Source organism: Blennius ocellaris, assembly GCF_963422515.1.
Source record: "Blennius ocellaris genome assembly, chromosome: 6".
Classification (NCBI taxonomy): Eukaryota; Metazoa; Chordata; class Actinopteri; order Blenniiformes; family Blenniidae; genus Blennius; species Blennius ocellaris.
The window spans coordinates 8185795-8211798 of NC_137655.1; the positions used below are offsets into that span (position 1 = coordinate 8185795).

General features: G+C 40.6%; 1 protein-coding gene across 1 annotated transcript in view; it reads left to right on the forward strand.

The window, feature by feature from the left end:
- The first annotated feature begins 16069 nt into the window (after nt 1-16069).
- The window catches only part of hdac4 (histone deacetylase 4), a 90925-nt gene continuing 80990 nt past the window's right edge, over nt 16070-26004 (forward strand). The window contains exon 1 of the mRNA XM_080497653.1: nt 16070-16110. The gene's annotated coding sequence lies outside the window, so the exon portion shown is untranslated. The remainder of the gene's footprint in view (nt 16111-26004) is intronic.

Sequence of the window (26004 nt, forward strand, 5' to 3'; positions counted from 1 at the left end):
ACGGACATTGTGTGAACAAGGCTGCCTACAACAGATCCAGTCCTCGGCACCATCATATACAGCACAGGCCGGCAACTTTATTAAAGTGATGATTGACCCTCATGTATAAAATCCTTCATTGAAAATAGGCACATTGTTCACATGATCATTACAAAACTAACTAACAAAAACAAAACACAATTTTGCCAATATTTAACAGACTCCCACCTCAAGATTTCACAATTCATGATTTCAGGGCAGCTCATATCTCATTAAGGCAGGTTGAGCGCTCCATGGCCCAACTGTACTTCACACCCTAGTGAGAGGGCAATGTTGTATTGCTATTACAGATGACTCTCAAATATAAAACTACAAATGCATTGTCCATTGTAGTAGCAGCATTTCAGAAAAGTAGAATTTCCCCTCCCATTTACACAGAGAGGGTGGTTGGAGCATTCTCAAAGGGTTGCTGTGTCAGTGGCTTCAGGCACCATTGTCTTGTAAACAGACACCCATTACCATGTTAACATTATCATGTTAACAGGGCTTTAGTTTTGTACACTACTCCAACACTTTTCCCTCAACATGTCGAAAAAGACTTGGCTTTGAAGCACTCTGCTCTAAATATCTCAAAACGTTTTGCCCTCCTCCTGCCCGAACCAGTCTGGCTATTGCCAACACACTCACAAACACGGGAGAGCCAAATACTTGAACTAGGGTTACCATGCTCATCCCTTGCTTGCTTATTAAACAAGCAAAAGGAAAAGGAAAAAAAAAATCTCTCTCCTCTTTCCCTCCCCTGTAACTCTCCTAGCACCCAGGTCCAGGAGGTGTGCCAAAAGCAGCCTAACACTAAACATTCACAGCTCCGGGGGGAAGAGAAAGCAAACTCTGGGAAGGTACAGGATTGACGTCAGAGAGAGCCACATGTAAGAAATTCCTTCCTAATTACTGGGAATGCTCTGGCTTATTGTATGAAAGAAAAAAAAAAAAAAGTTCCAGTCCATATTCATCTTTTAATAGGTGTCTCTTTGTTTTATAGCATGAGTCCTTTCAGTGGAGTAATAACTCTCTCAGCCCTCGCATATTAGTCTTCTCTGTAAAAGTAACATCCTCTGTTCCAACTCCTTTTTCCTTTTTTCCCCACCCCGACTTGGGTCCAATTTCATCCTCTGCCTCCTTCTCCCTTTCCACCCACCTTTACCCCCTCCTCCCACACACCCGACTTCCTTCCTTCCTTCCTCTTCCACTCCAACTTACAAAGTTGGGGTAGATCATTTCAAATTACCAAGTGACACTCTATGCCCACCTCTGCTTTTTTTTTTTTTCTTCTTTGCATGTGTTTGGATTATTCCTGCTGACCTTCCCTGGTCCCCGTCCTCCTCCTTAACACAGTGGCAGAAAAACACGACTGTTTCAAACGTGACTCAACTGGTTTGCTTCAGTCTTTATTGCCATGTTAACCAATACATTTGACACTCGCATAACCTGTTCTCTAAACTTTCGTGGTCATTATAAATTTGTGGCTGTGACTTCATTATCTCAGTCAGTCTTATTTTTCAACTAGACACAATCACAACAATATCTGCCTCCAGAGTTTCATAACTCCCAATCCATATTTTCCGTGGACTTGGTAGTTGTTCATACGAGTGTCCGTACAGTCGCCATAGTAGCGTATCGTTCTCTTGTAGTATTCAGTGTTTTTGCCATTTCCCTGTAAACAAATATCGTTTTCAAAATGTTGCAGTCTAAACGCAAAAAAAGATTGGTATCAAAAATGGTTTGTGGAGACTTGAAAAGGGGGCTTTAGATATACTATTTACTGTTGAAGTAATTAAAATGTTGTTTTATTGCCTTCGCGAAAATAGAAAAGTATAAAAAAAAAAGCTGTTAAATTAGGGTGTAATTACAAGTTTGATTTATAGGATATAAAATCAGCTCTTGCTGTCGCTTGTACTGAGGTGAATTAAACTAAGAATGCATTGCAGTTTTCTCAGAGGTCAGAAACGCTAATCAAAGCAGTTTAAAGTGGGAATTGTTTTCTGAAGGTGACAGGTCATTATAAATGTTAATTTTGCAATTCAAAAGCTGCTCTGAATCTTCTATTCTGAGGTAAGTGGAACACACTGATAGCAGAGCCACCTAATCGATTACATGGTACAATGTCACTGTCATAGTGACAAAGAAAACTATACCAGTTTAATGTAAATAGGCTGCTGCAGGAGTAAATAAAGATGGTTATCAAAAGTTTTGCTGCGGAGCTTTCTGCTTTCCTTGCAGAAAGCTTGCAGACTCCCGTTTGATGTTGGATTTGCCAAAACATTGCTGTGTTGATGATTTGCTCGTTGTATTAAAAACACATTAATAATGCTGCACACATGAAATTGGATTGTTATTACAAGTGACTCAGCTTTAAAACTACCAAGACCCAGCAGAATATGGACTGGACGTTATGACACACTGGAAGCTGCTTGTTATTATTGTCCATCTACACGTATGTGCACAAGGAATGGAAGTCATTCTTGATTTAAAAACTTTGTTAGCTTTGTTTGTGAGCGTTGTTCAAACATTGGGATTAATATTATACGTGTTAAAAAGTCTCAATCATTTTTATTTTAGTTTTCTTTATTTTTCAAATCAAGTCGCGTGCAAAATGTGTGACTGCACTTTGGAGTTTAAGTTTGGAGCTGCAGCTTCAGTTCGAAGTGAATTAGATGAGTGTAGGGAGGGTTGATTTAGGAGAAAGGACTATGATGGTGAGGTGAGTGGGTTTCACACACAGGGAGGATTTGTGCTGAAAATGGAGACGGGAGGGAACTTGGGGATTTATAGGGGCTCCCATATCGACCCAAGGAATGCCTTTGAAGCTCTTTCTTTCTCCCTCTGGAAGCTTTTTATTAGAGAGGGACAGCTACTGATCGGCCATATTCTGCTGGACAAAGAGACAGATGTTGGGATCGAAATGGACTCAGCAGACCAAGAAAACGAGGCCAAAAAGCTGCAAACCTGTCGATGCCATTCCACACGATCCAGCCTGACCGTATGACATCTATGAGCAGCAGTCTCTGGGCCCCCTAATGCTATTGACATATCTTTGGCTCTCACCACTTCACTGGCCACGGCGCACGCATTATTCTTGGAAGACGTGAAGTGTGTCAGACGGACCTCTCGCTCCACCCCTTAACCCTGCACTCCTGCCAAAGGCACCTGAGGCTTTGGGGCAGTGGGACCATCCACTCAACTTCCGTAGACGGACACAGTACACCTCTGTTAGCTGTACTGCATCACAACATTTTAATCCCTCACATTTTTCTTTTTTGATTCCGACCTCTGTCACGCTCCTCGGAAATCTACGGATCAAGCTGGTTATTTGTTAAGTGTTATCTTTTTCGTACCGAGGAAGTATTGATTTGCTGTTTTATTGCCAAAAGTGGATAACTACGTCAGATGTTTGTTGGGGGAATTCTGATTTTGACCAAATTATGGTATCTGACGAAGGTTTGTATGTATATTGAAGTTCATGTTTTAACTTAATATGCAGGCAAGGCATTGCATATGTGCATGCATGATGTTTAATTTAAATCCTTTAAATTATGACTGCTGTTGTATTTTTTTCTCACCTTCATTTGGTTACATTCACATTAACCTTTCACACTTTTGACACATTAACTACCCCACGTCTGCCCAGAATATGTTTTCCACATTTTTCATTCTCCGTCTGCTTTTTCTGATTTGTGCAGTTAGCTTTGCTTGTTCACAACCCAGAATGCATTGCGCACCACATCACATCCCTCAACCCGCCTGCTGGAAAGATCGTTTGCATGAGAACCGACACCCAGCTTTTCAAGGGGACCAGAGATCGTTTGCTAAATCCGGTTCGGAGCTCAAACGAAACGGTTTTTCCCCGAAGGGAACTCTGGCCAAAATCCAGCAGGGGAATATGAATGTGCTCCAAGACACTTGAATTCCTCCCTCTCTACGTTGGCAGTTTGTGAAACTCTGTTTTCTACCATGAATACATTGAAATAGTTTATGTGCAGTGGATCAACATGAGGTGCAATTTTGTAAGATCTGGATGAATGATACATTTGTAAATTGAAATCAATGGTCTATCAAAGTTTCACAATTGCTCCACCCTGCAACTACAAGGATTTTGTGAATCAGTATTTAATTTTACTTCCTTTTCCTGCAAATATACAGGGAAATGTCTTGGTCTGTTGAGCTTTACAGCCTCCATTCTGTTAATTTCTTTGCTACATTTTTTTTAATTATGATTGAGTCACAGACTCTCTTTTTCTCTCACAAAGTTGAGGACATCTGGTTGTAGATGTGTTGCAGGTTACGTATTTCTCTGAAGTCTTTGTATGAAACTGTCTAGACTCACTATGAAAGTTCAATGAATTTTACTCCAATCAGCAAGCTTACTGAAACCAATGATAAAATCAATGGAAAGTAAATAGACTTCATTCACATGATGCATTTTTTTTCACTTGTTCAGCAGTTTCTAAATGCTTTCCACCGTCACACTCACCTTTCAGAAACACACTGACACATGGCTGCCATTAGAAGTAATTTGGGGGTTCAGCTGCCCCGAGGTGAGTTTAGTTATAAATGGTTGTTAAAGGAACGTATTATCTGTACAGTTTCTTATAGTCATTTTGAAGATACTTGAAAAATGTGTGATTCTTCAAAAAAAAGTCACATACTTGTATATAGAAGTTTTGGAATTGTGTGTCTGTTGGGTTGTCCTGTTAACACAAGTCCAAAGGAAGCATGACTATTATATTGCTTTCACCTTGCCTGCCAAGCCACACACGCAGCCTATGGAGAGAGACACTAATCACAGGCCTCGACAACATGCACACACTCACAGGACACATGCACAAAATTAACGCGATTCAACGTGACTGGACATGTTGGGAATCACACCCATATTCCAGGCCTCACCACACAGCTCAATACAGTTCTTGTGAAAACACACTGCGAATCACAAAAGGTGTTATTAACTCCAGTGGTTACAGGCTGCTGGTGAAGCTATCTCATCATGGCCAGTGTCTGTCTCACTCTTTGAAATCCATACTGTAAGAGGGAAAAGCACATTGGGTGTACGGACAGTGAGTCTAGAGAAAGCCAAGTGGGACAGATTTAGAGTTTGTATAAAGCAAACACTTGGATTAGTTTTGCATGGATTGTGTGTCATGGTCATAGTGGCCTCTCTGACATTTTAAATTTGCCATGCCTACAAACAACAAATACAATTTCTAGGTTCGATTCTTCATCTTAAGACGACCCCATTCCTTGCTTTCACTCCGAAATAAGGAATAGGATTGAGATTACGCCCGACTATTGAGGGTCGAAAGGCAACATTTCAGAGCCTACATACCTAGAGAGGGTCTATAGAAGGATTCATTATAATTTATTAGTCTCTTGCTACATTTTGTTGTGCTTTCAGTGAAGCTGAAGGTCAGTTATCCAGGTCAGTAGACAGAGTCTGTTTGGCAACATCTGATGACAGCAGATCCTTTACTGATGTGCTCAGAGCGTCAACAATGGTGTCCATCTTTTCTATGGAGACATAGCCTTGAGCGCACAAGTATATTGAACTTTACCTGAATAATGCTACTGTGACTATTGCAGTATAGCCACAACTACTCAAATCTTCTTTTCTTAAAGTGAAAATACAGAACAGTGTCCTATCCTTTTGGAAAAGCTCCTCCCGTCTTTCTGTTCTATTTCTCTATTTACTCCCATTCCCTTCTGAAATCAAACAAAATATGACCTTTGCCTTTTGGTTTCCATACCTTTGCATACAGTTGTATATATTACAATGTTTGTGACCTATTGTAAGTGGATTCTACCATGTGACGCCCACATGTCTGATGTTATTACGAAGAGAAAGGCCCTTCTCTCTACCCAGTGACCCCTGCTCTCCCATGCAGATGTCTCGGTTTCTTTTAGTACACTTTCAGGCCCTTTCACAAACACGCCGCTCAGATGTCTCCCCGTCTTTGGTGTCGCGAGGATCTCTCATCTCCCTGTGGACCTGCTCCATGCTCCCCGCCTGCTGCCAGACCACATGGCCTCTGTTTGTGCATGCTTACTGTGTGGGCGCGGCGTGTTGACAGCGAGACACCGTCGGCTCAAACTTCATGATCCAAAATCTGACAATCAAACTTGACACAAATAATAATGTACTTGCATGTTTCCTTTGATTGAGAACAGTCTGAAGTCATTAGATGACTTAGAGTCGTTATAGCAACACATCACGATTATATTGGCAGGAGGATGTCATTCCTTACCTCTGGGTTAATTTGTGATGGTGCAGATCATTACGCCTGATCGGCACACACTAAAGTAGTACTGTGGTTTTCACTACAAGTGAAAACATAGTGAGGGTTTTTTTGTTTTTCATTTTTGTTTCAGATGAGCATTGTGCTTACATGGCAATGTTTTGAAAACGATGTCCATTTACATGGACATGCCAGAAGCGCTGAAAACAATGTAGTTAGCGTGTTGTTTTTGTAATGAAACCACACACACACACGCACACTCACAGAGAATACATTATAAATATTAAAAATGGGTGGTACACAACCATTCCTATAGACAGATGACAAAGTTGGATGGCTTTTAATATACAATTACTATGGCCGTGGTGCCCATGCGCAGTACCAGTGCTTCAAAAAGTTGTTTTCCCCCTGTGTGGAAGATAAATTTGGAGCGTTTTTGAAAAGTTCCATCTTGGGAGCCCAGAACACCATTGTTGTGTAAACAGACCCCGAAAGTGCAATAAAAATGTTCAGGTTTTTCTTGAATACATTTTGTAAACAGGACCTCAAACTTTAGAAACACAAATCAAACTTTACTGGTAACACTAATTTAGCATCTTCCTGCAGCTCACCTTGTGCTGTGGTAAAATCCACAGGGATGTACAGTAGGTGAGAGTGGCTAAACAGGATTGTAGCTGATTCTTTGTTTCTTTGATTTTTAAACAAACTTATATGTTATGTAACTCCTGATAAACTTCAAAGATCCGGAAAAACTACCACAGGTCAGTGAACTCCTTTACGGTTACAGTGTCTACCTGTTGTCATTGGGCACTTTTGCAATGTTTGCAGTCGTATTCTGGGTGCTTGGCAGCTACTCCTGTGTCACAGCATCGGGTCACTGCAGTTTTGCACAAATGCAACATATCGGGTTGCATCATGAAGGATTCTGCACACATTGTTAAAATGGCATGGGACAATTCTGCAAATTTTCAAATGCAGATTCAGTTTTCCCAATATCGTGGAAATCTTCAATATTGGTGTATTGCACCAGCCCTCATCTGAAATTGTGTAATTGCAGTGAGACTACATTCACAGTTCAGGTAAGCCAAAGTGCCACTCACTGCGAGTACCTGGATGGCGTGTCCATGGTGGTCAGCCACGTGTGGATTCCACTTTGGTAGTCTAAATCATGTTTTAGCAATGATAGGGCTGTTGGAGCTGATTGGCGTCACTCTGGATGATGCACTGAACACAGCTTCATTGAGAGGCTTCTGGAAGAAGCTCTTAGCTCTACTAAAATTACGCTTTTTATCTATTTTTGACTGCATCAGCCTGCACAAATCAGATCAGTTGGGCAGGAAGGGGTTTTTCTAAATTTCACATCCATTTTTGAAACTAAACACCCTGCGCTGACTCCCAATTGTACGTGAGGCGATGAGATGATGACGTCACACAGACCCTCACATTGTCCAAATTGAGCAAGAATAGTTTGTACTGCTTCCTTTTCTGAACTTGTACTCACCTCAAGTTGCCTTTTGAGAGAATACATGCATACATTCATATATTTCCTACTTGCCTGTAGACAGGAGTTTATTACAGCCTCATATAAAATCAATGATAATGAATATAATAATAAAGCAAACAGCTCTGGTATCAGAATAGCATCTGTATTGGCAGATATTCAAATTCTGGTATCGGGATCGAATTGGAAGTGAAAAAACGTGGGTCGTTGCATCCCTACCCATAGTAAAAGCACAAGATTTACCAGTTACTAAATCAGTCAGACAAACTAACCTCCTTTGAAACCACTCCTAAAGTAATGTAATGAAGTTGTTGCAGATGGCATACTCTATCATCAGTGCATTGTTATTGAACCACAGGAGGTCAAACATGTAATCCTCTTTGGACTAGTGTGTACAAATAAAAATAACTTTAAAACTGAGGAAAAAAAACATCAGGGAAGGTGCTCTTAGTACTTTTTTTTTTTTTTTTTTTTTTAATGTCATACGCAACATAAACATACTGTAGGCAAAAAATTCTTCAAAATCCTTCTAACCCATTCACGGTCACTCAGAAATTGACTAATAAGACTTGAGAATTATGTTTTTTGTCAAAACAAGAGCTTTTAAATGTCTTAAATAATTGTTCCTATTGTGGGAGACATGCTCTCTTTCTTTCTTTTATGATTTAATTCCATTTTACTGGCTACAGCTCAAGTTTTTCCTTCTTTTGGGTAATTTAAGTATCTCAAAGCCTTGAGGAAATATGTTTGTATTTGCCTCAAATGTTCTCAGGCACTTCAGATTTTGATAGTAAAAGGTTATTCCAGTCTTTTATTTTTTTTATTATTTTTTTTATGACGAACAATCCATCTAAGAAAAGCCAGTACTTGATAGATTGTATGCATTCTTAACAGCCTTCACTGCATATGCAGTACAAACATGGACAGACAATATTAAACGGCAACTTCAGTTGTTGGCAGACACATACATTTGCGAAGCAGTAATTGCCATCCCCCTTCTGTTTCAGTGGAACAAAAAGACAGTATATATAAAGTTGCCATATGACCACGTGAACTTGATATAACTGGAATCTTCATAGTAACTGGTGACTGTGTGTGTGAAAAACAACTGACTCAAGAATCTTCTCCTGACTAGATCTAATTGAAGGAGATCAAATTTCAACCGTTGATCTCTTGAAGAGGTTGAAATTGTGGTCATTTGTTTGTCATTTTCGGGATCACTGCCTGTGTCCCTAAATGGTTTGAAGCAACACAGAATTAGCATTTTAACTACAACCAGTTCAGTGGTGGTTATTGCTATGGTCATAATACAGCAACATTTCTTTTTTTTTTTTTTTTAAAGCTTGTTATGAACTGATATGTGAAAAAGACATTTCTGCCAATTTCCTACAGCTATATTCACTTTCCATGAGAAAACGAGGATGAAGAAATGGACTATTGTCTCTGGTAAATTCACAAATTCCAAGTTTGTCAAGACAAAATTTAGTTTTTTTTTCTCAGTTACATGATGGATATCTCAATTTGGAATGAGTCTCTTCATATGTTGGACGCTCGGCAGATAATCTCGTGGTTTAGAGTGGTGGTGACAGGTTGGCGTTGCTGGCACACTTTGGGGCTGGCTCCGAGTTTGCTTGTAGCAGAAGGGCAATTTTGGTGGAGCCTCAGCAGACAGGATGGCATAGTTGGCAGAGCGGAGGGTGGCAGAGCTGTGACGCCGGTATCGGGAGCTCGGAATACACCAGACTGAGTTGTAGAGGACTAGACAGGTTGGCAATGGCCGGCGCGCTGTCAGGATGACTGCTGGTCAGGTGTTGGGAGGAGAAAGTGGCACCAAACGAGACAACTTGGCACTTTTGCGATCTGAGAGGAGAACGTGCGTCATTTTTTTTTTTTTTTGGTCATACTTTTTGTGTCGCTTATTTCTACCGACTTTGTATCCGTCATTGCATTGTTGAAAGGTTCTCCTTAGCGTCGTATGCCCGGGTGTGTATCCACTGAACCAGCACTCCTGCTTCCTGTGAGTCTCAGAGCCAACTTGTCGTATTGCCAGGCATCGGTAACTTGGCACTGCCCCCCTTCCTTTTCCATGTGGTGATCACGTATGTCTGTCCACAAGGAAGTCTGTCGACATATCCCGACTTTTAAAAATGGGATGTGACATGTGGAAGGGAAAAAAAAGCAAATAATTTTCCTGTCTCATACTGTCTAGCATCTATATTCACTTTTATTGGCCACTGGTATGATATTTTATATAGCTACGGAATAGGTCTGGCTCACAGGCAGCTATATGGCAGATGTCGCATAGGTCAGCATATCAAAGTGTGCATCACAGGACATTCTTCATTGGAACGGCAATATGGCGGCAACAGCCTGCTATACTTAAGTACACTCATAATAATACATTAGCATGTAAAGATACCTCTTGGCAAGGTTTGATATCCCAACGGACCTCCATGCCACCTTTTAGTGCCCTTCTCTCCATCTTTATACAGTCCTGAGTGAAAGCTTGGACCACAGGTTCCTCTGTAAGTGGCTGTGATCGTCTCTGTCTCATCTCTCTTGAACTTTCTCTCTCTTTAGCACGATAACCGCACATACTGGTCAGGCTGTGGAAAGTGCAACCATTCAATACAATGTTGAAAACAACCGGGAACATGATTTGGGCTATGTGGCTGAGTACCTTGTTGAGCGTGGACTATGCTACTCCAAGCCTGCAGCTCTCCACCTGGTGTCCTCTGTAGTGGGCTTTGCACACAGTCTTTCTATTTTCTGTGACTTCAATTGGAAAGTGGCACATTGGAAGCCACAGAAAACGAGATAAATGTTTAAGTCTTACATGATGGATATTAATTCTCATACGTGATGTAAGACACAGAGAAAGGAGTCTGATTGGCTTCACGTGAATGCTGGAACAGAGGAAAGGAATCCAAAGCATACAGCATGTTTTTAACCAAGAAGTACCTTCAGCGTAAAGAACAAGGGGTCTTGGAAGTGATGGTGTTGCCCACATAGGGCCCTGATCTTGGCATAATAAAGTCTGTGTGGGTTTTCCTGAAGAGACAAAATAGTCTGAACCTGGCTACATCCACAAAGGATCTGTGCTTATTTCTCCTAAAACAACCTCTCTGCACACTCCCTCAAGAACTGTGCGCTGAGAAGAATTCATGCTGCTTTGAAGACCAATGATCACTCCGTATACTGATTTCTCACTGGCTTTTTCACTTTGTCATTGCAGGAAGTTGATGAGAATAATAACGGTCTTGCATGTCTTCCATACTAGCTTATACCTTTCTGATAGCATATTGTCTTGGACTTCATAACCTTGAATAGATAATAATTCAATGGTTACGCCATCAATAACTTGCATAAACTTGATTCAAGTTATTGTAATATATTCAAATAATTCAAATAACTAAATCAACTTTGTTCAATACAAAAGCAATGGTGTGTTTTTGCACTTTATTTATTTTTTTGTCACAAAGGGTTTGTGGCTTGCAAAACTAAATATATGTTTTGTTTATGTCATAGAATGACACTCTGTAGAGGTCTAACTTGGATTTGCCTGTGTGGGACTTTTTCTTGAGACATGATTGACACAAGGACGCCAAGACAGGAGTGTCAAACACATTATAGTTCAGGGTCCACATATAGCCTAACTTCATCTTGAGTAGGCTGGAGTGGTAAAATAGTGCCATAATAACTTTTGAATTTAAAGTTTTATCTTTCTTGTTGCACAGAGTGAAGAAAATGTTGATATTTTAATACTAGTTTGCTCGCAGGTAACTAATTATCTTTCATGACAGCATCACCTCAACCTCATTTTGTCTGATACTCTCAAGAAATGTGTGAAAACAATTAATGTTTTCTTCGAAATCTTTACGATTTGTTTGGTGGTCTGGTGGAACAGACTCTTGCTGGCTAGTTTCTGGCCTTTATATTTGACACCTCTGATCTAAGATCTAATTTGCTTCACAATATCTCCTCATCCAGCTTAGTTTTATCTTTGCTTGTAAGTAAGATGAACAGCAGACTCTAGAGAACAAGAGAACAATACTTGTTGCTGCTGCATCCTTTTTTTTCCCTCAACCCTGATCTTATTAATGATACTAACCTCCTTAAAGTGTCGCCATGTTATGTTTACATTGCACACTAATTAAGTTGTGCACACGGCTGCTCCGCTTGTTGCCCAGGGACTGTTTGGCATTCATCAGCTTCCGTGCGGTGAAATACATAAACAGTCGGCAACTGGCGCTGAGACTGCTCGACTTTTCTGGATAATATGTGTCGACTGAGGCTGTAGAATAGTCAAGCTGTTTAGATTTTTTTCTTTTTCTTTTTAAAAGACAGTCTTTATTTGAGCTGCAAGTCCATCTCTGTGTTTCTCTGTATATTTGTTTGCTCTGGTTCCCATAGAGATTTCCTCCCATCACAGTGTGTCAAGGCAGAGAGCACTTGACCTCTCTTCCTGCTCAGGCGCTGCAGGTCACTGTGGACAAGCCGTAAAGCCTCCTGGTTACCATGACGCGAGTTTCCTGCACACAGGCAGATAAATGCACACACTTGTGTACATTCTTCGCAATCAGCTATCCCTGCACTTCTTCCACTGAGGCCGAACCATTCATTGATGGGATTTCTAGCATTTCCACACAGTAACAGGTTATTTCACAGCAGATTGTTATTGGATGTCCGTTTAAGTCACAGGCATCAAATCTGGATCCCAGAAGGTGATTTTTCAGACACGTTTTCAGGTCGGTGGTGCGCTGGTTGTTCTTCTGAACTGCTCTCTTAAGTCCAATTAAACAAAAACAATACCCGCAAAATGGAACAAGAAATGGTTTTGTTTAATTAATATAGTTCACACATAATTATGTATCTTCCTCCCTACTTACCTACCTAAATCCACCCATCTATCCATCCATCTACAAGCAAAAGTAATTCAGTGTTATCATGAACATTTGTGTTCATTCCCACACTCATCTCTTCCTCCACATTTCCCTTCACACTGTGTCTGTATTTACTGTGGTCAAAGTCGAGCAAAAGAGATATTGAGGGGACTGAAGGGGGGGACGTTAAAAATGAGGTGACGGCCATTAGTGCAAGAGAGGGAAGATTCCTAGCAGTCACTTACAGTTTCAACTCCTCCTTTGTACGTGTGTTTGGGTGTGTGATTGCTTGGCCTGTCTCTTGCCCGTCGAGCTCTGGTGTCGTCTTTCTGCCATCTGCCACTGCCACCCTACTGACACGCACGCACATACTGTATTCAGATTTCTTATAATAGTCCGTCAATTTGAAACCTTCTCTTATCTCGGAGAGGACTTCTTTCTTGCTTTGTTTGCTCTAAACAAATAAAAAGTCTGTCTGTCTGATTTATTCATTTTTTCTTTTTCTTTACCAATCTGGTAATCTGGCTGACACTGAAGGCCTGGGCTCAGGATGCTGGCAGCATTGATTTAGTTCTGGTTCTGAAGGGGCTTTTGAAGGCTCAGCTGAGGGTGGAGCATTCCTGTCATTTAATGTTTTAAGATTTGCATGGATTCAGACATAATTGGTTGATTGAGGATGTCTTCTGGGGTGTGATGGTGTATGTGTTTCTTTTCCTGATTAAAAAAAAAAAAAAACCCAAAACAAAAAAACATTCTTTTGGTTCAAATTCTTTTATTATTTTTTTGTGCTTACTTTTAATTTAAAACAATTATTTAATGAAGGGACTTTGAAAAGCAAATCTCTTCTGCTTGTATTGCTTTCTGTTTTCATCTGCTTTGTTTCTCTTGGGGAAACAAAGAGAGCAGGCTTTTCCCAGAATATGAAATTCAAGAAATGCATTTGGTGCGTGTATGTGTGCACGGCATGAATATTTAATTGGGTTCCTCCTCCTGTCATGTATAAATCATGGAGCAGTCTGCTCGGGCTGAAAATAGCGCCTAGCAACCCAGAAAAACAAAGTCCATAGTAGTGGTGGGTATGTCATGTGCCGCTGCTCGCTCATGTGTGTGACACAGCACATGGTCTCTGTTCACATTTTCCTTCTGCGAGGTTCCCCCTCTCTCATGCCGGTGCATTCTAATTTGGGACAAACATCGATGGAGATCTGTGATCTCTCCACGTGCATTTTGCAAAAAAAAACACAAACCTGACATCTTTAAAGATCTTTTCATCACTTTTGGAAGGTATTTCATCTAGCACAGTTTCAAAGTAAACCCCGGCGGCCTGCTGTCTGTGCTGACACCCACTGAGCATACACAAAGTTCGAAAAAATGCAGCTTTAAAAGAGTTTGCTTCCTGAAAGCTGCAATAATTGCAGGATTACTGACCCCGCCATCCGCAGCAGCTGCCAATCTTAAAGATAAACTAATGTAGGCTGAATGATTGCATAATGTCAGCAAGCCTGGCAGCGCACAGCTTGGAGCAGAAGTACGGCAAAAGCAAATATGTAGAGTGAGAGCAGAGACTTTCACAGATGCTTGAATTTGATCTACATAAAAAGTGAAAACAACAAAAAAAATGTATCAAGGAGGTAAAGTTTGAGCCACTATAAAAAGTATATTGACTGGCCTTCTAATAGCTCAGCACACAAGGGTATTTATAGTACAATTGGAAAGCATTAGGACTGTGGTCTATGGGTTTCTCTTTCACTGGAATATATTTTTCATAAGTGATTATTAGGTGCTGGGCTTCGGGCTGAAAGATTTACAAGGATAAGTTATCCAACTTTGTCATAGCAAAAACGAAGCATGATCACATGTCAGTCTTTTTGATTTGTATTCCAAACACGAGGAAATGATGGCTTCATAATGCAAAAAAAGAAATTGGGTAATGATTGAGACACATTGATGTGGTCACTATTAAGCATATTTAATATGGTCAAATATGTCATTTTGTCTTTCAGTTTATACTTGCTTCCTCAATATCTTCTTCATCCAGACTACATCCAGACATCCAGTTTCATCGATCTTCTGCTTGCATTTTAAATGAAGATTTTCTGAATTAAACCCAGAAAGCTGATTCTGTGGTGTCCCCCCCCCCCCCCATTTTTTAATTACTTCCTACGTATTTGCATTTTGAACTATAATCAAGTCCCTAAATCCTGAAAAAGGTATATTTTTCAATGGGTCACTAGAAGGAGCAGATGTTAATATTTGTAATGAAACAACACACACTTGCACACAGAGAACATATAGACTTTAACAATGAGAGGACAGACAACAACATTGAATCAGGAGAATATGGACTAGGAATTGTGACCCTCTGGAGGCAGACATTGTTGTTATTGTCCATTTTTGTGCATGTGCTGTAACAGCCTTTTCAATAGGTTGCATTTCCCCTTGTGTCCTTTGAAATGAAGTCGGAGCCTTTTTAAAAAGGGAGCCATTTTCAAAAAGTTGTGTTGTCGAAATAGACAAAAAGTCAACGAATTGCATGAAAATTGTGCATTGAACAGGCCCGAATTCCCCAAAAACGGGATTCAAAACTGTTCAGTTATAATGTGTGTATTGTCAGACAATCCAAGGTCATCAACAGTTTTTCATCATCGTAAGTTTTTCTTCTAAGTAACTGATAATAGTTAAAAGAGTGACATTTTTTAAAACGATACATCTGCAACTACAAAAACAACCCACCTTCATCTACTTATGTGATGTTGGGCAGAAAGCAGAACAAAACACATTTCTTCAGTTCATGAGGTGTTATTGTGAGAATTGTGCAGATCCGTCTTCCTAATGGTTGTTCACTACAACAACTGTCGCAGAAAATAATTGGACAACAGAGGACTGAAATGAAGTAAATGTGCAGGAAATGGTTCTGCAGCCGTATACTCGCTGATCTTATTAGTTTTAGTAGAAACCACATCATCAGACGTCACAGACAAGCGCATGTTTTAGTGTCTGGCATTAGAGACCTGGCTTCTGGACAAGCCTTGAGTGTAGTTCTGGCTGGACCAGCAAACTCCTCAAACTGGATTTATCATTTTGAATTCCAGAGGCATCAACCAAAAAACTTTGTTCATACGGTCTGGGTCATTCTGTTGTCAGAAGAATAAATAAGCACTCATGGACAAATATAACAAACATCAATTTCAAGCACGGCCTTTTGGTGCTGAAGGCAGTTCAGCAAACAGTCTTGAGATGAAGTCTCAAGTATTCAGTTTTTTTTTTTTGGCGTGAATACTCTCACTATGCAACAGCGGATGAAATTATTTGTATTTAATATGATCTAAAACTTTGTGATCCAATCACAACTGTAGCAGGAGTCATCACATTAACAACTCCTCTTCTTTTACAGGTGTTCTGACCAGTAAGGAGCAGCCATTGGAGCTTCTCAAACTAGCTGCGCACAACCACTTTGGTAAGTCTTGTGCATGTGTGTCTGTGTTTTTATTTTCAGTCTTGCCACGACTGTTATGATACACACTTCGAAGGATTTTGAGCTGATGGCTAAAATCAGAGGACTGGAATGTGTTGTCAAAGAATCCACTTCAATCTTGTTGATGGTAACATAATGGAATAATTCATTTTCCATTAAGAAATATGGAGTATGGACAGGTGGCACTCCATTCAGTGATGCGTATTTGCTGCAGAGGAATTTTCAGTTTGTCGTGTCGATTTCGCTTCATATATTGGACGTGTTATTGTGGGCAAATAAACTGTCCTGAAAAACTGATTCTTCTTCCCTCCAGTGGGATTGTTAGAGTCTGAATGGACTCTGGTGCTTTCGTGTAGCACCCATGGCCAATAGAAATACTTTGCAGCTGAGTGATTGATCCTGTCATGCTTTAGTTTTTTTTTTTTCTCCCTGTGTAACGCACCACAGGTGATTATAGACCGTTGGCGCACAATGGGAGCTTGAGCATTACCGTTGCTGCCTTTGCCTGCTAATGCGCAGCTTAGGAACTCACTCTGTCAGTGCCTGTTTATGAGGAAACTTATCATTTAGTCCCAAGCATGTAATCATTTCCCACCAGCTGACGTTGCACGTCGTTTTTAGTACGCGACGATGTATTATTCAGTGACCGACTCCATTTAGAATTAGTGCTCCGTGTGTCGGTGCCCGTGTACGTTTGCGTGAGAGCGCACGTGAATCCCGGCAAATTTTGTCAGGGCCTTAATGTTCCTGTTGACTTTCGCGTAGGACGGTCGCACCACATCAGCATGTCATCAGCCCACAAGCGGTATGTTTGTCCCATGTGGCGGGAGGAAACGCTGACGCGGCGCTGATGTCACTGACATGGGTGCCAGGACCTGAAGCCGGAGTCTGTTAATGGCACGTTTCGTGGCCTGTAGATGTGACACACGTACGCTGATGGCATAAACAAAGGGACAGATGTACGCTCGTTGAGTGTCAGAGGTTCGGGCCCAAGCTTGACTGTGGACCCCGGCAGTACAGTCAAACAAAAAAAAAAGTGTCTTCGATGTCTGGAGGGACCAGGAGTCGTGTAACAGATGGTGTGGCCCCCACAGAGGCCTGATCTCAACATCATGGAGTCAATCTGGGAGTGCATGCAGAGACAGACGGCACATCCCACAACCACAGAAGAAAAGTGGCTTCTCAAGATGTTTTCAACAACCTACATGACAAAAATCTCTTAAGTCTGCATGAGCTAATCTAAAAGACAATACATTATTTCACTGGTTGCATTTAGATTTTTTTCAAGTAACTGCACTTGCACATTATTTAAGATGATAAGAAAATACAAACCTTAATCTGTGTGCTTTGAGATTTGTTTTATGGTATGAAATATTACACAATTAAATACTAGCATTTAATTTAAACTAGTTAATTGCACAATTTTTGGGAAATTGTGATTAATAATATTTGATATTGTAGTTGATATAAGATTCTGCCATTGTGAATTTGCAAAGAATTAATATGTTTGCATGCATGGTGTATAGAAACATCATTTATTGCAGTGTTGCAATATGTTTACCGTGGATGCTGATGAGGATTCACCCAAATAAAGGTTCAACTTTACACATGTGAAGATTAAAAGTCCAAGGATTACTTAAATAATGTTTTCTGGGTGGATCAATTATTCATGTACAATTAATCATTGCTGTTTCACTTAATATACTGGAGGTGTGATTATAATAAAATATACATCTGGACAAAGGCAGTCCCTGAAGAGGCCAACATATGTTATCTCACGCTGCTTTACCACATTGCATTAATCCTTCGAGTGTGGGTTCGATACCTGCCTTTAGTGAGCTGGCATCTTTAATAAGCATTTGAATTAATTTGATGATATTACCATTCTCAGGTTATTTAACCCGCTCCCGAATGAGAGAGCGAAACGGAAAGACGATAAACGTGTGGGCGAGTGAGCATACAGCGAGAGGAAGAAGTGGATGTGAAACTTCTCTGTATTTGGTAATGATGTACTATAATTCTGTGGTTTGTGAGAAGCTGTAACTTGCGTTCTCTGCAATTAGTGACAAGCAGAGATTAACCTCCGACGGCTGTCTCGTGTGAGTGGGTCAAACACACGCTCAGACCAGTCTCTGTCGTACATACGCTTCTTCTACTTTTGTACTGCTAGCACGTTTAAGCCAGAGCCTACAATAGACTCTTCTGTTGTCTGTCATTGAGACGGATGTTTACTGATGATTACCTTCTGCAATTTATTCTGTTCCTGTGATGGAAAGAACACCAAGTTTTGAAATAAAAAGAATGGTGGCGAGAGCATGTAGCATTGACAAGGGGCGCAAACTCGTAATGAATAATGCTATGATAAGCAGGATAAGTGCATTCAATGACCTTTTTTGGCTGTTGCGTAACCGAGGCTTATAAATGGATGTTAGGACGCTGACATACAGAGACTCTGGAGAAGCCGTGGGTGTTTAGAGTGGTTTCTTTACTTGAGCAAATAACTCAAGTACTATATGAGTGTCACAGTTTTGAATTCATTTACAGCCTTCAATCACTTCCCACTTGAAATGTCAGTATTGATGTCAGAAAGATAACTTTTCTTCTGATGTTTCCCAACCTGAGAACCAGTGTTATTCCTTTACATGTTGTTCATGCTCCTACGTGATGAGATAGTGTTGCAAATCATTTGCGTTGGAGTCTAAGCCTATGCTGATGGTAGTGATGTGGCTCTTTAACTGGGAGCACAGAGTGACGCCTTCATGAGGATGTGTCAACAATCTTTCAAAATTTTGCACGAGTGTCACTATATGTTGATTTAAAAAAACAAAACGAAGAACATTAAAGAAGGTACGAGGCCCATCCTCAAGATACTTAAAATGATTCTGAAAGTTTACTTAGAAATGGGTCATAATTTGAATATATTCAAACTCTGCCTTCGATGTATGAATAGAAAATTTACAGCAACACAGTATAGTGTATCTCTATAACCAAAGACAAATTCAGATACGCTTATTAGGGATTACTCAACTTATCTTACTCAATTCATGATAAAAAAAAATTACTTGAATATAACTGACATACCTTTTAAATACTTCCAAGTCTTACATTAACAAATGTATGGAAATATGATGAAGTTGGATTTTATTCCAGATGACTCAACTATACAACCTCCAAGTACCAGGAGATTATGGACTGGAAGTCATGACACTGGAGGCAAACAGAAATTGTTGTTATTGTCCAGCCACTCGTACATGTGCAGAAGAGCCATTTACTGCAGCTGTAGTGCACATGTGCAGTCGCAATGTTCCACAAAAGTTGTTTTCTGCAGTTTTACACAGAGACAAAGTTGGAGTGTTTTCAAAAAGTTCCACCCTCATTGCATTTCATAAAGTTGCATTTTCAGTTACTTCTGAGCACTGTTGTCCTGTAAACATACACCCAAAATGATATCCAGCAAAAATTGTCAGTTTCCACTGGAAAACATTGTGGGGTAAGCTTACAGATTTCAGAACGTTTAGTGAAGTTCATGCAAAGTATACAAATGGACAGTTGAGCCCCATTTCATGTAATTTATTCAACATTTCATCAGATCAAAAGTGAGAGGCATAGCAGTACAATTTCAAAAATATGGTTATATTTTAAACTGGGTGTATCTTTGAGGTTAAGAGTTGTAACGGCCAATAAATGAACTAATATCTAATATATCAGTACTTATTAGCATCAATGAGCTGAATGTGAAAATATATTTTTTATTCATTTTACCCCCCCCCCCCCCCCCCGGGCAAAAAAAATCTCCATCTAATCCTTGGGCTGACTAGTGAATTACAGACACTTGCTTCTATGCTCCTTGTTGACGAAATCGCCGGATCAACTAGCAGAATATATTCAGTAGAAAAATGCCAAGTTTTTTCTAGCTCTAAGAATAACTAAACATTTAAGCGCCTGCCAAAAAAAGGACAACAGCGTTTTATTGGAATAAGTACAGTACAATGCTCTATTAACACATTCAGAGGATGTGTTAGAATTAATTAACTGGATGCCAAGCGCAACAGTGACACTTCCTCTGTATAAGTGTGTGTGTATGTGTGTGTTTGTTCTGTTTTGTAAAGTCCTATAAAATAGGCCTTCACGCGATGGCAGCAGCGGTTGGCACCAGTCACCTCGTGTGTGTGCGTGGATCAGAAGAGGGATCAGAAGGAGAATGGGTGTCAGTCGGAGCGAATGATTAATATGACAGAAACTTAAAAAAAAAAAAAAAAATGAAGAATGAAGGAGAGAAGCGGTGAGGAGGAGGAGGATGAAGAAGACTGTGATGGAAGCAGATTTGGGTGCATATTAATCAGGATGACTAAATTGCACACAGGAGGAGGTACTGTACGAGGAGCAGAAGTCGGCACCTTTCAAAGTCACTTCCACACTTGGATGTGAATGTAGGTTGGAGCATCTGTTTGTATCTCTGAAAGCACAGAAGAGGGAGTGACAATTATAGACTAAACAAACCTGTATAAGTAAGTGAGTGTGTGTGTGTATGTGTTTGCATGTCTGTCCATCTATCCCAGCGTATAAGCTAAACTGGGCTTTTTTCTTTTTTTTTCTCCTCTGCAAGCCAAAACAGCTTTCTCCCACTCTGCACAAATTAGCAGCAGCCCACGCTCCACTCACACATAACTGTCAGAGCACAGACGCTGCAGGGAGTGAGGAGGAGGGAGGGGAAGGTGAGAGAAGTGATGGAGGAGGAGGACGAAGACAAATTGAGAGCATTGGAAGAAAAAAAAAAAACAAACTGGAGGAGCGGAGTGGGAAAAGGAGCAGAAGTGACGGATAATGTAGACCAGAAGTGGTTTTGTAGCTCGCAGAAGGGCTTCGTTATGGCTCCTTTCATCAGTGCCTGCCTGGCGCGCACTGCTGTAATCTGCAAGAAACATGACAGTTGTCTTTTTTTTTTTTTTTTAAGGGTTTTTTTTTTTTTTCCCAAGTACCAATGCTTTTGTGCACATGTCCATTTTCTGTCTGCTCAGCCCTGATATTAAGACACGGACATACAAGTCGTGGTGAGTGAGCGAGTCGACGGAATAGATGACCTGTTGGTCAGCCCTCCGTCCTCCAGCTCATTTTATCTTTATTTAGACTTGTCAATAATCTATGAGCACTTAAGATTGTGAGCGCAGGTTCAAGGGAGAGGCAGGGGTAGGTAGAATAAATGCGATGAATTGAGGTGGGTGGAGGGACATGGTGAAGGAACGAGAGAGAGAAACGGGAGGGGAATGGCAATTTGAGGAGAAGAGGGCCTGAATAAATAGAAAAAGAGGGATGAGGAAAGGCACATTATGCAAATACCAGCAGCCTCATTACCATTTCAAAACTCTGGGAAGGAAATTACAAAAAGTGGAGAGAGATATTTTTTTTTTTGGCCTATGCCAAATTCCTTCTCACTCTGCATCTCCCATTTATATACACAAATCACACACTTGTGCATCTTTATATCTCTGGCGTAACATATCCCCTAATCTTTGCTACGACCCTCAAACCTTCGCACAACCTCACTGAACTGCCGTTGAGTCAAAACTTGCCCACATGTTAAACGCATTTATAAAAAAAGAAAAAGAAAAGAAAAACTAAACAGATGTAACACTCAATCAGAAATAGAGAGGAGTGCGGGATGAAAGCTGACAGTCTTCCTGTTGAAAAGCCCGAGATTGGAGGGCGAGTTGTGTTCCAAAGGACAACCCATCTGTAGGTCACCATGACCAGACACTTGTCTGCCAGCCAGACCCCCCCGACGCCTCCCTCCTCTCCTCTCCCGCTCCCTGTAACATGGAGTTTTGTGTCCGTGTGCATGACTGAATGCTTGACCTTAATCCTCACAATGTTAATATGTGTGTTTGCTCTATTAATGCAAAGAAACACAACGCCAATCATTTTTTGGGGGGGAAGTAGATTGTTGTCATTTTCTTTTTGATGAACAGTCCTACATGCTACTCTGGCTTCACATCATCTTTCTCGTTTCATTAGAGTGAATGTTGTGGTTTGCACAGACCTTCATTTATTGATGATTCACCAAAACGTATAAGAATTATAGATTTTTTCTGACAAATTGTTATGTCCACTAGTTTTAGTCATACTTGTATTTCAAGCCACATTTTTTGGCAATCATTGGTAGCTGAGATCACGGCAGGTTTTAATGGATAACTCTCCCTTATTCCAGAGACTACTGACTTTGGTAAATAAAACACAATGTTTTTAAGGCATGCTATTGACTTGAGATTAATAAGCACTAAATAATTGACTAAATACTTCTTTCTGTCCTGTTGTCACCAGGTAGGATGTGATGTTGCATTAATGATAGAAATGTGATCTGCTGTCAACACAATCTGGGGCAGTAGGGCTTTAACTGATTGGCCAAATATGTTGATATGCAGAGAATGAATCCACAGTACACAATATGTAAAATGTATTACGATGCCAGTAAATTGGGGATATACTGTGTAACGCCATATCTTAAATTAGGTGGACTCATCTCCTTATCTCACGATCCTACAGTTTTCTATCATCGTAGCAATTTCCAATATATTTGGTAGACCTATGCATTGGAGCCTTAATTCTGTCAATCATAAGTAAACCTCATTTATTTATATACACATATACATTTATATACACTGAAATTATTTGGCTCGTCTTTGCTCGCTGTGAAGTGTCTGAACAGCGTTCACACGAACTTTGAAAGACATTTGAATGAGCACTGACGTCAGAAGCATACATGTCGGGACGAGGACGTTTGGCTACAATCCTGACATGATGAACTGTATGGGTGTAACGTTGGTATTTATATCAAAGTATTTGGCACACAAAAAAGAGTATTGTTTGTACTATTTCATATTACAATTGCACAAGAGTTTTGTCTGACTTGTTGCCTAACAGGCCTCCTGAGACGGAAATAAAGAACCTTACTGGCATCCCCACCCTCCCAAATAACAATGTGCCTTGCCTTCCTCCCCCCATTTTGTTGTTGTACTTCATGTAGCAATGTAGCCAATCTGGCTCTCATTGTCTCTGCAATTTCTTAATTTGCATAAGGGCTCAAATATTGTATGTATTTAATTGTCACTGTCATAAGCTAACGTCTGTTGCCTCCAAAGATGAAATCAAGGCAGCCTCTTAAACCAAAGAGCACAAGCTCCCTTAGCACGCAGCAATATTTCATATTTCTTTGGCTACTGTTCTCCAATTGAGAGACTCACAATAGTTTATTTCTCATTTTCCAGTTTCTACAGCCTGGTGGAAAAAAAAGACTGTAGAATAAAAATATATCTATATAAAAAAAACCCTCCAATGATTTGTAAATTTCTCACAAGATTGCTTATCGATCACATTGTTTTGAACGGTTGTCCTCAACTTTGCACCGAATGATTCATCTGCACCTGCCGAATTCACACTTGTCCAAACGGAGGACCACTTGTTTCACCATACATATGCCCACAAAGGAGACCACATGGTTGTCAGGCCCAAGTCCCAAACTCCCCCAGATGGGTCCCTAGAGCCACCTACCAACTTCCCCCTGCACCCACCCTCACTCTCTGACCTGGCAGGGACGCTGCTGCCTAGTGCCAGTTTGGTGTAGGAAGGAGTTGGTTGGCAGCTGCTACTTTCCTACGAAGCCACCATTACGCGCACGCACACGCACACGCACACGCACACTTCTTTTGAACTTGTGATGAACTGAAATTCAGAAATACTTTGCTTCTTGTCACGTCTGTCTTCGTTTCCATTGCACAATATCACAGTTTCAGTATTGTTATTATAATATGTAAATAAGGCCTTCAAGCCTGCAAGCAGTTGGTTTTAAACCATCATGCTACAAGAAACTGAAAGGCGTCAGTTAGTCCAAGATGAAATCGAGTTTGATCCTGAGTGAAAGGTTAGAGTTCAGAGACTATTCAAGACTGTGTACCAGTGGCTAATTGTATATATAGACGGAGCCTGAGGTTGTAGCCTTGATGTCAACCCAGTTAAAGAGAGACATACACACACTTTCCCCAGTGAGGTCTCAAGTACGGCGGAGTGCTGAGAGCCAGACTTGTTTTTGTCTTCCGGCAGAACAGGCAATGCCTTAACCTACTTTGCCAGCATCGGTGCCATTATCCTGACAGCCACAGCAGGTTGTGAAAGCAACTTTGCGTGGATGTCATGGATGGGGGAAGATTTCTACTGTGTTAGCATGTTATAAATATTGCATTGGGCTTGGTGTAGTTTGCCCTGCTGTCTGGCTGTGTGGCTCAGCTTTCCAAGAGGTACCAGACGTCTGGATACTGAAGTAGCGTATGTGCACAGATGCGTTTTTTTTTTATTTAATTTAATTTTACTTGAGATGTTAAACAAGCAGAAAGTTGGGAGAAAGGTCGGATAAGAGGTGTGTGACTTTAAGGGAAGTTGGTAAAAACACTCAATGTTCTTGACGATTCCCAGTGATTCCCAGTGATTCCCAATGATTAGATATTAAATTGAGCACTTGAGTACGTTTTTTTTTTTTTACTTATGAGTATTGGCCAGTCAAAACAAAGATACATACCAAATGATCAACAAACATACAGATGGTTTTCGGTTATGCATTTTATTGCCTCCACAATAATAAATATACCAGAAGAAGACATTCCGCTGTCTGTCTACAAAAGTTGACTAGACGCTTGGTGGTATGAGGAAATGGAGAAATCAGGGGGTCTGGGTGAAGGTGACAGTTTTGAGCATTGCTCAAAAATTTCTGACTGCTAAAATGATTAAAGCGTTTAAACTTAACATTACAGTGACCGCTATTCATACTCGTATGTTAGTTAATGTGTTCTGTGTCTGTTTATGTGTCAATGTAAAACTAACATATATTGTATACATTCAACTCTTGCTAGTCTTTGCCCTTTCATTTCCTGCTAACCTCACTTGTTAATGCAGAGGTGTGTTTTGTAAAGGCTTTTAAAAGTCCTACAAGGACCATATGGGCTCGAGGAGAGTCCTCTTGAAGCCATCTATTATGAATGACCACTTCAAGGTTCAGACCTTTGTTTTTTGCTTTGCATGGGTTTGCTAGCATCTGGTCAGAACGCCATCACCACCACGGGCTGGCCCTCCTCGGTCCGGGAAGAGGGAGTTCATTATAGAAGAGCCCGCAGCCTAATGGCTACAACCAGACTATCAGAGAAAGACTGTTTTACCACAGACTCATTTTAGAGAAAAAACAGGCCACGGTTCTCCATCAGAGATTGTAAGTAGCTTTTTTTTCGAAGGGGAGTGGACCTGTTATTAGTTGTGAAGTTGGAAAAGCTTTGGGCATTTTCTGAATTGTGACAAAAAAAAGTTTCATTCGAGAATATTAATTCCTCAACACTTATTAATTTACACAGTTGAATACTTTCCCAAAATGTAATCAACCATTCTTTAACTTTTTTTTTTTTTAATTGTTGCTCTCCATTCCCATTGCCATTTTGCTGCCTCCACTCGTGTTTACGATATTGACAACCTTAATTGTAGTCATTCTGCTTTTATCTATACTGGATCCAAGAAAAAAATCTGTGTTGCGCTATTGAGCAGAGGGGCAGTCCCGTGACCTGTGTGATTTTTAAGAGCGTGGGGAGCTGACATCTTTCATAAGTTCAGTTTAGCATCGCTGACAGCTAATGGCTCTCTGTCTGCTGTGAGCGCGGTGCAGACAGGGAAGGCATTACCATTGAGATGGAAGGGAAAGGCGTAAAATATGAATGAACGGCATCTCCCCGCAGCAGCCAGAAGCTAAAATCGTCTCTTTTTATGCCCTGTCTGGCTTTTACAAAGGCTTCTTTGGAGCTGTCAGAATTAGATTTTTGTGTACATTAGTATAACCAGATCAGATCG